The sequence below is a fragment of the Pezoporus occidentalis genome, unplaced genomic scaffold (genome assembly GCF_034315485.1).
Source record: "Pezoporus occidentalis ecotype Australia unplaced genomic scaffold, CSIRO_AGI_Poc_V1 ctg172, whole genome shotgun sequence".
Taxonomy (NCBI): domain Eukaryota; kingdom Metazoa; phylum Chordata; class Aves; order Psittaciformes; family Psittacidae; genus Pezoporus; species Pezoporus occidentalis.
The window spans coordinates 521,477-535,983 of record NW_026913554.1 but is presented as its reverse complement, the minus strand read 5'-3'; the positions used below and the strand labels follow the sequence as shown (position 1 = coordinate 535,983).

The 14,507-nt window shown below is 42.1% G+C and overlaps 1 long non-coding RNA gene across 2 annotated transcripts; it reads left to right on the top strand.

Annotated features, from left to right (window-relative positions):
* The first annotated feature begins 87 nt into the window (after positions 1-87).
* LOC134161337 (uncharacterized) lies at positions 88-12,996 on the top strand. Of its 2 annotated transcripts, none has more exons than XR_009963941.1 (4): positions 88-254; positions 8,195-8,269; positions 11,191-11,334; positions 11,569-12,125. It is a non-coding gene; the product is annotated as an uncharacterized LOC134161337 (long non-coding RNA). The 2 variants fall into 2 exon arrangements; XR_009963940.1 differs by lacking the exon at positions 11,569-12,125 and adding an exon at positions 12,132-12,996 and having other exon boundaries at positions 94-254.
* Positions 12,997-14,507: the final 1,511 nt, after the last annotated feature.

Genomic DNA, 14,507 nt, shown 5'->3' with positions numbered 1-14,507 from the left:
AATTTACATTAAAAAAAAAAAAAAAGTGTCTCATTTCCTTCCGGTTTACAGACATCTAAACATTTCTTTTGACCTAATGTGGTATGAAGGGTGGGGTGAGGCCAGAAGGGGTGTGATATGGGGTACTACTTCTCCAATGAGTCCATTTTGATTGCAGATCTGAAAGCATCTTTTCAAAATGGCAAGTGAGGTGGTTTATGCAGAGGTATTGCCCAATGAAAGAGTGCGTTTTACTTCACAAACTTCAGATACAGGTAAAAAACGGGCATCTTAATATTACTTACTTTTTTGGTTGCTTGGTGACGCATTCTGTAAACTTTAATTTGTTCTTAAATCAAAGCATGAAGTTAAGTCATGCTGAAAGCATTTTCATAACTATTAATCTCCATCTCTGTTTATTATAAATCTATTCACTTGGAAAATTCATGATTTTTAGTAGAAGTAATATTGAATTCTAGCAAAAGTAAGGAATGACCTTTAAAATCCCATTCTGGATTTCAGTAGTATGGCTGAAATGTGCTGTTTCTGAAACACACTGATGATCAGACGTTGGAGATATTAATACAGAGTATTGGAAACACTGGCAGCTACAATACACTGATAGCACTGAATGGGCTCCTCTCTCCTGCAATACATTTGCATTTTATATTTAATTTGATTCATTTTGTAAACACCAGAAATATTTTAAATTGTAGAATGATAGTTCTTTCTCTTCTCTTTTCTCTTTCTTTTCTCTTTTCTCTTTTCTTTTCTTTTCTTTTCTTTTCTTTTCTTTTCTTTTCTTTTCTTTTCTTTTCTTTTCTTTCTCTTTTCTTTTCTTTTCTTTTCTTTTCTTTTCTTCTTTTCTTTTCTTCTTTTCTCTTCTTTCTCCTTTTCTCCCTTTCTCCTTTCATTCTCTCTCTCTTTCTCTCTTTCTTTCTGTCTTTCTTTCTTTCTCTTTCTCTCTTTCTCTTTCTCTCTCTTTCTTCTTTTTCTTCTTTTCTTCCTTTTTCTTCCTTTCTTCCTTTCTTTCTTTTTTCTTCTCTCTCTGCCTCTCTCTGCCTCTTCTAGAAGTTCTGTGTTGAGAAACCTACACATCAGAATCAATAGAGGTTTATATAATTTTGAAAATTGTTGCTTCTACAATTTGTGTGTGACGTACTGATGTCTTCAACTATAAAACTGCATGACTTCAAAAATTTATTTTCAAGAAATAAAGCACAGAATATAACAATTAATGGATATGATTAGGAATACTTCATGTTTTTAAAACAAAGTACCAAGTTTTATTTTTAAAATTCTGATAAATAAATAGATCTTTGCTAGTTATAAGACAATTAAGTATGGGAAATTTATTTAAAATTATAATGTTCAGAGGTCACAGTATGAAAGAAAAATGTGTCCTGAATATGTTAGCAAAGCAAAATTTATTCTATAAGTTTTGTAGATTCCTCCTTGGGACATGGTACTAAAAGTACAGTTACGACCTCCTTGTCTTTCATGTGTTAACTCAGTTTGCCCCTTAGATTGTGTGATCAGTTCACGGTAAAAAACCAGTACTGCCAGGACAATCTCCATTATCCCAGTGTAGAACTACGCTATAAGTACTTACAGAAAAGCACACACATGCCTAGTAGAACCAGACATTTGTACAAAATGTTTCAAAATTTGAGAGCATAAAAGTCTGTTCCATATTTTTTATTTTTCTCACCTGAAACTATTCTTTAAATGTACAGTTGTATTTTATAGTCCCAAGTGCTTTCATGCAGCTTCATAATGAACTTCAATGAATTATGCTTAGAAATTGCTGTTGTAAGTGATCCTGAGAGCCCTGTAACCCAGTAACGTACTTGTGAAAGTAACCAGGATGAGAAGCTTGGAAAGAGAGTGCTTAAAAAAAAAAAAAGAATGATGGCCAATTGTGAGGCTAATTCAGTAACCGAATTCCAGGCAAAATGTGTTTCTTGTGCTTTAGAGTGTGACAACATGGTGTTTACTCTTCCATAAGCTTTTGGGAAAACCTTTTCAATTGCAATGACCATATGCTTGTTACTTCTGTGAATCTTGCATCCCTTGTGGTGTCCTAAGAAATGCTTTTCTTTAGTAGCATCCTAAAGTAATTTCTTCTACAAGCTGATTGTAATATCTTTCATGAAGAAATACTTCGATATTGAATTTCTAAAACTATCGGTGTGTCCTCATTATAAAGTAAAAAAAACCCTATCTATATTATTATAGAAATATATAAACATACATAGAATATAACATAAAATATATATATAATATAAAATACATAGTATATAATATGTACCATATAATATACAATACATAACATATAGTATGTTATCTGTAATCTAGAATATATAATATTAAATGTGTAATATGCATATATAATTTATTATATGAAGTATAAATATATATAACATAAAATGTTTTTGTGTTCTTATATATGTAAATTTCCATTATATATTTTTACAGTATCTTCGATTTCCACATGTGCTCAATTGCTTTCATAGTTAAGAGCATGAGTTTAGGGAAACTGTCGTCCTCATTGTCTGCCAAACGCTGTTAACTGCTCTGACTCCTTGCCTGCTGCGCAAGCAAGATGCTGCATTCAGCATGGTAGGGATTTGGTAATGCTTGGCACTAAAAAAGGTTTGATTCAGTATTTTTCATAAGCCTAAGGTAGACCTCAGCAGCTTTGACAGTCCTTAGGAGGGTGCTTTTCTTCAGGCAAACGCTTGGTATTTTCTGTGCTACAGTGAGTTCAGAGTTAAGTTGGCTGTCATCCACCTGCCTGAAAAAGCTCAAAGGAAGCAGTTGCTGTCTTACTCCATGCGTATTTTACATTAGATCATTGATACATCAAGACTTGGAAAGGCTAAAGTTGCTCCTCTGAGACAGGAATAGCCTTGGCCAGCAAAGAAAAGGGGTTTCATACTGCCCTGCCTCAGAGCATGTTTGGGAGAGACTTCAGTGTTTGTGCTGTCTTATCTGATTACATAGCTCTCAGTTTGGTCTGCTTCCCCATGCCTACTATGCCTGTCCCCTAGCTAGTCTGCACCCCTCTTCTCCTCTTCCTTTGATCCTCTTCTACTTTTTTGATTGTTATGGATGTGGTGGATAGAGTTTAATCTCCACATTTCTGGGCTTGACCTACATTTTGCACTGCTGAAGTCTGCATTTGCTCCTGTTCCCCATGGCACTTTAGAGGATAATCTGATTTTTCTGTTAAGAAAAAAACACATCTTATTTCAGACACTATCAGCAAGCAAATTTGATGTAAGTAGCTCTTGGGAAAACAGCTAAAACATGCAAAGCAGGAAACCTACAAGGCAGTGTTGATATAAAAATATAGCTTTTTCATCCTTCCTTCCTCTGCCACACCTAGCCAAAAGTGCTGGTCAGTCAGGCATGTCCCATAGCACACTGCTTCCCCTCTCCCCCTTACTCTGACAGTTCATCTGCGGATTTAATATCACAAGATGAAAGATAAACTGTGACATTAGGCAGTTCACCACCTCATTAAGTCTCTAATCATCTTCCTTTTCCCAAGAGCTTTTCTAATTGTACGATAGTGATGATTTGGGCCAACAGTCCTGCAGACACCCTCTGGGCAGTGAGATGTCTTCTGGGAGTACCTTTAAGTTTATAAATTTGAAAGCACTGCCTATGTGATGCAGCTCTTAATAGAGGTCAGGTACTTAAACATCATCTTTGCCTTCATTGAGCTTTACATCTAACACTGGCCACGGAGCTAAACAGTCAAAAGAGGCCACTCCTTTTACAGTTATAGTGAAACAGATCTCTTCTGTTATGTAGATGGCCAGTGTAAGCATTCATACATAATAACAGGTAAGTATAGACAAAACCTCCTAAGATAAGGAGAGCAATGCTTAGCTCTCATGTTAAAGCAAAGCAACCTCAGAAATCCACCTACTTTGTCAGGAAAATGGCTGCTGCTGAAAATCCCATTGCCACTTCCTTTTCCAGCCCAGCTTGCATTAGTGTTGGCAAAACTTCCCAAGTGACTAAGCACTCCTGAGAGCCTCTCAGATGAAAACTCTCCCCTGTTGAAGCTTGGGTGGGCAGGAAACGTATGGGTTTCCAGGCAATCCCACTCCTGTGGGAAACTGCCCCGACAACGTTTTCAATGCTCTCCCTTGGTTGTAAAACTCTTGTAACACATGACTGAAAACATTCTTTTAATGGTTGCAACCGTGCTGATGGTTACCAGGGCATATGGGGGGTTTGTACTGACTGACCTCCAGATACGTAATGGGGAGATCTCCAGCAGCCCCTGGTATGTGCATTGACCTTTGCCCTGTCAAATTTGAAAGCCTAATATGAGATAGTGCTATAGAAGGTGCTAGAGTGCCTGCCACATGCTCCATGCATAGCAAGAGGCAATCCTTTTGCACTTGGAAGGTATGTCTCCCAGTAATAGAAAAGCTAAGGCTTATTTTGCCTGAATGTGCTCCGTCTAAAGGCAGACATGTCTTATCCTGCTATGTGAAACGTGGGTTTCCAAGCCCAAGGGAATGGGTGTCTCAACTCAGTGGAGAATGAAGGCTGCTGCAATTTGAGTGGTGGTGCCAACTCTGCATCAAAGATGGAAAGTTTCCTTTGCACGTGGCTCTTAGTTATGGAAAGCATGTGTCCAGGTGTCCTGGGTTCAGCAGTAGCAGAGGTATGGCCTCTGCTACCTGACCCAAGCTATCCAAAGAGGTATTCCATACCACAGCACGTCATGCCCAGGATGTAACTGGGAGTTAGCCGGAAGGGCTGGGAGACTGCAGGGTTGGAGGAGGTATGGGTCGGTGCTTGGTTGGGCTGGGGGGGGGCGAGTTATTGGTTGGCTGGTGATGAGGTGATGTATTCTCTTCCTTTGTTATTTCCTTTACCATTGTTATTATTGGTGGTAGCAGTAGTGATTTGTGTTATACCTTAGTTACTAAACTGTTCTTATCTCAGCCTGTGGGAGTTGCATTCTTTTCGATTCTCCTCTCCATCCATCCAGGAGTAGGGGGAGGGAAAGAAGGGGGGGAGTGAGTGAACGAGCTGACTGACTGGGTTTAAACCATGACAGTTCTTTTTGGCGCCCAACATGGGGCTCGAGGGGTTGAGATAACGACAGATCTGACCGGATTAATAGTCACTCGTCACAATGCTGATTTATTGGCTCTCAGAGTTGTTCTTGTTGATCTCACAGCTTCAGACCGTTGTAACTTACTTAGAGCCGGTATTTGCTGTGTTGGTGTTTATCAAGTGTGGGGCTTGGGCTAAGGTTCTTGTCTCGCTGTGCTTCATGGCAATGGCTTGTAATACGGGCGGGCTCCAGCAGCAGGGCGGGACGGACGTGGCCGTGGACTTGTACCTGGCCGTCCGGCTGCTCTTCACCGTCCTGGCCCTCACCCTACTCTCCATCTTCGTGAGGCTGCGGGGAGCCGAGGGGGAGCGGCCCCGGGAGTCGGCGGCTGCTGAAGCGGCTCAGGAGAGCGGCCCCGGGGACCAAGCGGCGGCGGGAGCGGGGCCGGAGGCCGCGAGGGGACGGCTGCCGGTGGAGGAGGCTGGGGCGGTCGAGGAGCGGAAGGAGGCGGCTGCCGAGCACAGGGAGGAGGCGGCGGAGGAGCCGAGCCCCGCGGAGGAGCCGAGCCCCGCGGCTGAACCCAGCCCCGCGACTGCCGAGCCCAGCCCCGCGACGGCCGAGCCCAGCCCCGCGACGGCCGAGAGCATCCCCCGGAAGCCGCCCGCCGAGCCCCAGGAGGATGCAGGAGACCAGGCAGCATTTCCCAGCAAGGCAGAGGAGGAAGAGCTGGACTCAGGAAAAGAGAAGCTGGCGGTGGGAGAGCCGGCAAGCACAGCAGCTGCACCGGCCCCAGTGACAAGCACAGCAGCATCAACTGAGAGTTCTGAAGGTTGTGAATGGCCTTTGGGTACCCTTGGGACCTGCCTGCTGATTGTGGTGGGGATCAGCATGTTGGCACACACACAGACTGTGTTCTACCCACAACCATTTTGTCTGATCTCAAAAGTTAAGCAGAGTCAGGTTTGGGTCTTGTCTGGGGTTCACGACAATATAGGGGGACCAGGAGATTTTCCCTAAGGCTGGAAAGTCATGAGTGGCAGGGTGTGTGGGACAGTATGGGCAAGTATCTAGTCCACTGGGCCCCTCCAGTGCTTTGGAAGCGTCGGAGATGGAGGGCAGATGTATGGAGTCCCCAGCAACAAGCTGCAGAAAGGGGACAGTGAATTATTTTGAGCCTGGTGGGCCCATGGCACTTCGGGCCATCAGAGCAGAGATGCAACACAGAGATGGACTCATGATCAAGGGGTGGACTTAGCAATGGACGCTATTGCCCAGGTTGTTCACGAGTGTGAACACTGCAGACAGTCTCTCCTGCTCTGAAAGACTGTTACAAGAGATGGAGCCTGACATCATGGACCAGATGGATTTAGCAACTTTATAGGGACTGGTCCATGCACTAAAATAAGAGTGATGGTATATTGAAAATGTGGGATCTGAGCATGATGTGAATGGTATGGAATAAGGGGTGGATAATGTTCTGGGTTCAGCAGTAGCAGGCATGTTTCTCCTTCTTGGTAGCTTGTGCAGTGCAGTGTTTTGACTTTCAGCTCCGGAACAGAGCTGATAACAAGGATGTTTTGGTTTGGCCAAGGACTTTGTGAGCCTCATGCTCTGCCAGGGAGGAGGGGAAGCCGGGAGGAAGCAGACAGAACACCTGACCCAAACTGACCAAAGAGGTATTCTATACCACAGCACGTCATGCCCAGGATGTAACTGGGAGTTAGCCGGAAGGGCTGGGGGACTGCAGGGTTGGAGGAGGTATCGGTCGGTGCTTGGTCGGGCTGGGGGGGGCGAGTTATCGGTTGGCTGGTGGTGAGGTGATGTATTCTCTTCCCTTGTTATTTCCTTTATCATTGTTGTTGTTGGTAGCAGCAGTAGTGATCTCTGTTATACCTTAGTTACTAAACTGTTCTTATCTCAGCCTGTGGGAGTTGCATTCTTTTCGATTCTCCTCTCCATCCCTCCGGGAGTAGGGGCGGGGAGTGAGTGAATGAGTTACCTGACTGGGTTTAAACCACGACAATGGGCACTGACAGAGGAGAGGACCTCCTCTGCTGACAAATGAGAATGGTCATGAATTAAGCAAAGCAATAAAGATTCAGATAAGTCTATTGTTAAGTCTTCTCTGGACAAGTTTCTGTGTTCTGTGACTCTGTGAGTAGCAATGGGAGCCGGGGGGGGGGGGGGGGGGGGGGGGGGGAACACGACGACTGTGGGGGGGGGAGGAAGTTCTGGCGGAAAATCGACTACAAACAAGCCCCCCTCTTTTTGAGGAGAAAGCTGAATTCATGGTGTGTACTGAAAATCTGTGCTCTGTCTGCAGTAGTGCTTACCAATGATTAATTAAAACCTCATTTAAATACATGGAAGAATGAACTTGAGGAACAAAAAATCTGTGGATGAAATGGAAACAGTATGTTTATATTTTGCATAATGTTTTACATTTGGTGGTTTACTGTGAATTGTTAAAAATTCTATTTAATTCATAAGTGATTGAAAAGCAGCTTGTCTCTGCTCTACCCACATGTATAATTTTGCTCCAATGGGAATTGTGCTCCTTTTTATAAAACAAGACACAGTAAAAAACTGGTGTGCTTCATGCCCATATGCAAGATCTGAATTCACTTGGAAGAAAAAGTTTATTGAGAAGTAAACAGAAAAAACTAATTTAGCCAAAAAAGTTGCCATTGATTGACTTCTGTTTACAGATTGACTGAACGTATACATGCATGTCTAAGATATGGAATACTAAGAAAGAAACTGAACTAATAATAGCTTAGTGTGTGATAACCTACAGTCACTTAAAGGGGTTTTTAATTTTCTAAAATTTAACAATAACTTTTGTTATTTATTTGGAAAACTGCACAGCAGGACACTTATTTGCATAAACTTTTCCATGTTTTCCACTTATTTGCATTAACTTCTTTTTGTCACATTCATTCAATGACACACAAATATTACCTAGAAAAGAAAAAAACAAACCAAAAAACCACAACCTCTCTTGTGTATGCTTGGTCTTCCCACTGTCTCAGAGAAGGACTGATGCCGTAGGGTACTGGATGCAATGAGAATGGCAAAGGCTGACTTTGGGCAGGTTATCTATTGTGGCACTTTTTGTCTTTACAGGTGATCCAACCACATACGCGGAGGTGAATGTGAAATGGCACAGACCTGACAGCACACCCAAGACTACACATGCAGGTACTGCAGTACTGCAGGACACTTCACATTTTCTCAGTATGCTTTATGCTTTTTGTATGCCATTATAATTACATCTAGTGGAGGAGTTTCTCAGGGCTAGGTGCCCAAAGAGATGCTGGTGTGATCTAAGCAAATTAAAAGACCTTCAAAACCTTTTCCAGCTGCTGGTTTTCCCAATAAGTGCCTGAAGGCTACTGGTGACAGTGTGTTCAGTGTCAGCAAGTGGAGTCGCAGCCCCCCAGGTTTTCATTAGGCTGAACTTTCTGTGCCTCAGCCCCAGCTAAGGCCATGAGGATCCACAGGGTTGGTGTCCCTTTCCTCTGGGACTCAAGTCAAGTGAACCTTGGGCTTATTTCTGTGCTACTCATACAGACAGCATCTGGGAGCAAAGAGTGGCCCCAGGGCCTGTTCGTGCAGACAGATTTCCCTCCACAGGCCTCAATGCAAGCCATGCTGGACCAAAACAGCCCCTGGCCACTTTACCTCCTTTGGGCTCCGTGAGACCTGTCTGTCCATGCATTCTGTTTCAGAAATGCCTGTATTTAAAAGGCTGTGTTGTACCTCACCAAAGTGTGTGGGTTTTTTAAAAGCACAGCACAGACAACATTGCAATATGTTGCTGGGAGCATAATAAGGGGTCTCATGTAGATCATGGGAACGTCCACTGGGGCTGTTGCTGGACATCAGTTCTGGGTGTAAAAGAGGGAGTAAAATCTAGGAGTAAAAACTGTGGGAAAGGAACGGTTCTCGGCAATATGACTTGCTTTCTTCTAAGAAGGGACCAGATAGCTCATCCTAGAAGGATCCCAGAAGAAAAGGAACATGCATCATGCAGGCAGTGTAGTCCACTGGAGGTCCAGGACCTGGTAGCAGGAAAAACTGCCATTACATACCTCTAGTGAGTTAGACCCACATAAAACATAGCAACTCTCCACCCGGCCAGCAGCACACTTTTCCAGGTATGGGACAGTATCACCTGCTGTCTTTGCTGCAGGTCATTTTGATCCATTTTTCCCTGCTTCCCATTCTTGAGGGATGCTCAGAACATGTGGTTAAAATGCATTTTGCAGTAAAGGCACTTGCAAACTCTTCTGCTCTTTTTAGCAACAATTTCTGTCTATTGTTTTTCATTTCCAAATACATTAGGGTGAATGAAAGGGTCAGAAAGAGTATTTAAAGCACAGAAAATTAGTTACTTTCGGAAAGTGATAGCTAGAAAGCAAAAATTAGGTTTTGAAAAGTTATTTGACAAGATAAATTGCACCTACCTTTTCTTAAGTAAAAGTCTTAAGATGCCTTAAACTGTTTTCTCAAACTGTGTAACCAATCCTGAAAGTAAATCTGATTCTTCAAAGTGAAAGAATATATTGGGTATGAGTTTTAACTCATGAAAAAAAAGAAGAAAAGGAAAGAAAATCTGTGCAATTCATAGGAACAATTAAGATATTTATAGATTAAATGTTAGCAGAAAACACTAGTGAGAACAAATGTTTCCATTTGTGGCTTAATTTGGCCTTACCACAAGGAAAAAGAAACTGAAAGCTTCCGATCGTCTTTCTGATTAAAAGTAGCAGTCAGGCAGATGAGAGAGTGGGCCAAGTGGAGATCTCAGTCCTGCTGTTACAAAGGCAAAACCAGTTTCTTGCTTTCATTTAAATGCCCTCTGGTTTTATGCCAGTGAAACCAGGACTGGACTGCAGCATGAAAAGTGTTGTCTGTAATGCTGTTTTTGATATATCACTATCAGCCCACCTGTTTGTTGGCTGCCTTTTTATATCCCAGTTCTCCCTTCCTTCCTTCCTTTCTTTAATTCTGCCTACACTGCCTATATGTCCAGGTGATCAGAATTTTGTTCAAGGAATTTTACAAGCCATATGATATGTATATGGATAAATGCGATCGGTGAGCCTTGTCCCTTCCCATTCTTCACTGAAATACCTTTAAAATCATAGAAGTCAGGTGTTCGATCTAATTCTAGATTGTTGGGGATTTTTACCATATGGATCAGCCTAGAAAGTGTTAAGGAATGGGGATCAAAAGAACACAATGGTCCTGGGCAGGATTACAGTTGGAGCAGAAAATGATGGAGGCAGGAATTTGACTAAATAAACATGTACTGCTTTGTTATGCTTAAAAAGGGTAATCATCTGGGGAAAGAGTCTCTAGAATTTCAAATTACCCATAAAACCTTTTGTTAAAGCCTGCGTGTGAACTTCAGGATTTCCTTGGGGGTCTTCAGTTGTGTAACCTCAGAAAAATAGCCCATAGTAGCATGACCCTTGCAAGCTACTCTCCAAGGGAAAGGCAGGGTATATTCCAGAGCGAGAAGCACTGGCTGTGCAGGGCTTGCAGGCAAACTGAATGGCAAAGTGTTCATACAGCAGTGTTGGCAAAGCTGTCCACTGCAACAGAAGGTGAGAGCTCACATTTCTAAGCATCTTCTCAACAAGTATGAAAAAATCAGGACTGGCCCGGAAGAGGGTTCTTCAGACCCTGAAAATGTGATTTTATATATAAACATACATATATACACGTTTATATACATGTAAACCTATATACATATATAAATATATAAAGTGACGGGATTTTTTTTTTTTTTTTTTTTTACTTAATATCTAAAATGCTGGGACCCACTGCTTTCCAGTTTTCAGGCATCTGGTTTTTGGTTAAGAAAAGAATTTCCAAAGCAAGATTTAGCTTCTACAGGTACATTTAGCTGAAAAAACTTCAAAAAGTTTTCAGCTGCATTTGCAGCACACTGAGAATATCCTCATGAACTTGCTCTTCAAACAGGTGATAGATCTATAGCATGCAGTGCAACACATTCCTGCTACAATGATTTTGCATACTGCCATAGCTCGGAACAACAGCTGACTTGCTTCTGCCTGTGGTGAGACCCCTCTCCCTTATTCCTTTGGCAGTGACCTGTTTGGAGAACTCACACTGGTGTTACATTGCTGTCGCCCTATACTTCACTGCAGTGATTCTGCTCATCACTGTCATCCTCTTGGCAGTGAAATGTCACAACCTCTGAGACAGATGTTGCCATCCTCCTGATGCACAGAGTAAGCCATTTTTATATTTATGTTTTCATACAATACAGTTGCATCTATGAGAGAAGATGCAAGGAAGCGTCCCAAGCCAAATGCTAAGGTCACCATCACAAATTCAACCAGCCAGCCATTCACAGTGACACTAGATAACATCTAGCTGCTGATGTATGCTGCAATTAATGGAGCAGCTTCAGCAGAACTCTAGGTATTGTTTCTGCTGATTTTAATTTAATCACTTAATCATAGGTGTCTTGCAACTGTGGAGTGAAATAATGCCTCAGGTCTGCCATGACAAGAAACAAGCACAGGGCTGGGTGCAGCTGGAGGTGATTTCCATAACCACTAGGGTTGACAACCAGGATTGACAGTAACCTGGTGAAGGGAGGGGAGACAAGCCACCTGTGTTGTTCAGTCTGGGATTTGAAGGAAACCAAGAGAACAGTTGTCTGATTTGGATTAGGTATGTTAGTGAACAGCCCTTCAGAGAAAACCTTCCCATCCACACCTAGTGCTTCCTGTAGAGATACAAAGCATGTTTAATTAATCCTCCAGGCCACTCTCTCTGGAAGCCATCACTGACCGTGCTGAAGACACCATGCCCCATCCAATGCCAGGACCAGTGCCCCTGTCACTGAGCATCTCACAAGTCGTATGTCTGCATGATCATGCCTCCATCCCAAGGCATGGCATGTCTTACCATGGTCCTCATGGCAAATGAGTGCCCTCTCTTCACTGGCAGGACACTCACAGCAGATTGAACTTCAGTGAGATACTCTACGTCTGTTGGCTTTTGTTTCTCTTACTTACAGATAACTCGGCAGAGGAAGGCTCTGTTTCCTCAACAAAACAAGACATAATGCTTGTTTATTTTTACATTATTTTCTCTGAAGAGACCTTTATGAAAGAAGACATGACATCAGTCAGATCACTCTTCAGTTCCGTCTTTCAGGGTCTCCATTAAACCTCTAATCTCTCCATATATGGACAAAACATATATTATTATTTGGAATTTGCTTAATCCTGTAACATGAGCAACCATCCAATTATAATGGTGCATGCACCAAGGAATGAGCTCAAGCTGCTGCTTTGAAAGCTGAATTTGGATCTTGTCTAGACAACACAACTGACCCTGCGGACCAGTTTGAGACATCACTTTTATTTCACACCTGACTTGATTTTGCAGCAATCTGCAATATAAATAAGCTTTTAGATTAGGTATGTGCAAGTGCAAAAATTCATAGATAAAACAGGGAATGTGAAAGATTGCACTGAACTTTTTTACAAAGCCTAGGTTTGGATGTGATTTTTCTTCTCCCAACAGCTTTTAGTGGGATTTGCATGAAAGGGGTGTTGAAAGAGCAAGAAACTGTATTCGTTTAGTAGAGAAGTCTCATTCTCATCCCCCCACCGGCTTGAACAAAATTATTTTGTTCTACTTGTTCAGAAGAGCTTCTCACAGAAATACAATATGTTGTTTCTGTCTTCGGGCAGTAATTAATTCTGTATTTGTTTTGTTTTGTTTTTTTTTTTTCCAAATCCTGTATCTTCAGTTAGATCAGTCCTGCACTGGAACTGAGCCACCTTAGGGTTGAGATGCATTTGTCTGTAATTACTATTTTTTATTATTTTTTATATGCACCAGAAATCAATAAAGAGATTTAGTAAAGCACTTAATATGTTGGTGGTTGTTCTTATGTTAGACTAGAAGAAATACAACATTCAGTATTTGTATGGCTGTAACACCTTTGAGCTGTTGTCATAATGCAGGATGCTGTCCTGGTAAGTACTAAAGACAGAATCCCTGCCCCATGGAGCAGAGCACCATATGAGTAGTAGAAGTACATGGTTGTTTTTCTTCAGATCATCCTTTTGTTTGCCAGATGCTCCGGGATAAATCCAGGTCTTCAAATACCATGGAAAAAGTAGTGTTTAAAAAACAAAGACAAGAAAAGAAGAGGTAGTTGGTAACATTTTTATCTGAAATGGACCTGTGTGTTTTTGTCATTCACTTAAATTGACCTGGTTTGGCTGGAAGAATGTTAAGATAGATATCTCACATCAGTCTCCCAGATAACCCCTACACAGGCAGATCTACAGGAATTTCAGTGGCACATCCTAGCATCTCAAAGGCAACCACTTGAGTTGTGCAGACAACTGGGTAAGAAGCATGCATATACTGCCCAGTGACTCTGAAGGGGGAAAGTACTCTTATTAAAATGAGTTTTAACTAAACCTGAAGTGACTGGGTATTTTTGCTGGTTACTGAGAATCTGGGACACCAGCCAAAACCTATTGTGGTTTTGGCAATCCACTATAGCATTTAAGGCTAGTTTAACAAACTTAAATCTGAGCTTCATGATCCATAGGCACAGAATACAATTGTGTTCTCTGAATCTGGGTGGGTTTGTCGATGTTTATAACCTAACTAGCAATGCTGTAACAGGAAGTATTTCCCAGCTGATGGCTCTTGGCAGATAGAAAGCTACACATGGGCAGGTTTGCAGTGGGTTCTTGTAGATCCCTTTGGGCTTCAGTTACTTTTTGGCCAGTGCAGCCACACCAGCTGATCAGCTCTCTGCTTCATCAGCCTGGTTGCTCTCAGGGGCAGCGTGTGGTGGTTTCTCATCCTAGCAATATTAGGGATATGGGCAAACCAAATGACTCTCTCCTCAGAACTGTTTCATGTTCACACCCTCCTACTCCTAAACATAAAGTCAAACTCCTTCTTAAACACTGCCTGAGAGGAAAATGCCCTATCTGTTACTGAGTTGTTTAAACCAGGTTGTGTGGCCATTGGTAATATATATGACATCACACATATAACACATGGTATCTAAAAAATCATATGTGACTATATGATAAATCTGTATGTGATATATGTGACTATATGGTAAATCTGACACTAGGGAGTTGTCTCTCTTCTTTGTTTCCTCTCTCCTTTTCCCTGGAGCTTCCACAATTCCTTATATTGCATTTTTTTATCCCTCTGGCTTCAGACACATCCCGGAGCTATGAGTAACACTCATTCCTGCTATCCTGGCTTGGCCTCTTTTTTCCTGGCCATTCAGCCATTCTTTCAGACCTGGCTGATAAGCACCATCCCTTTTGTTTGTGGACACAGTAATGCATGCATAAAGACTGAAGGAGATAATGAAAAGAATGCAAACAAGACACAAAAAAAGGAC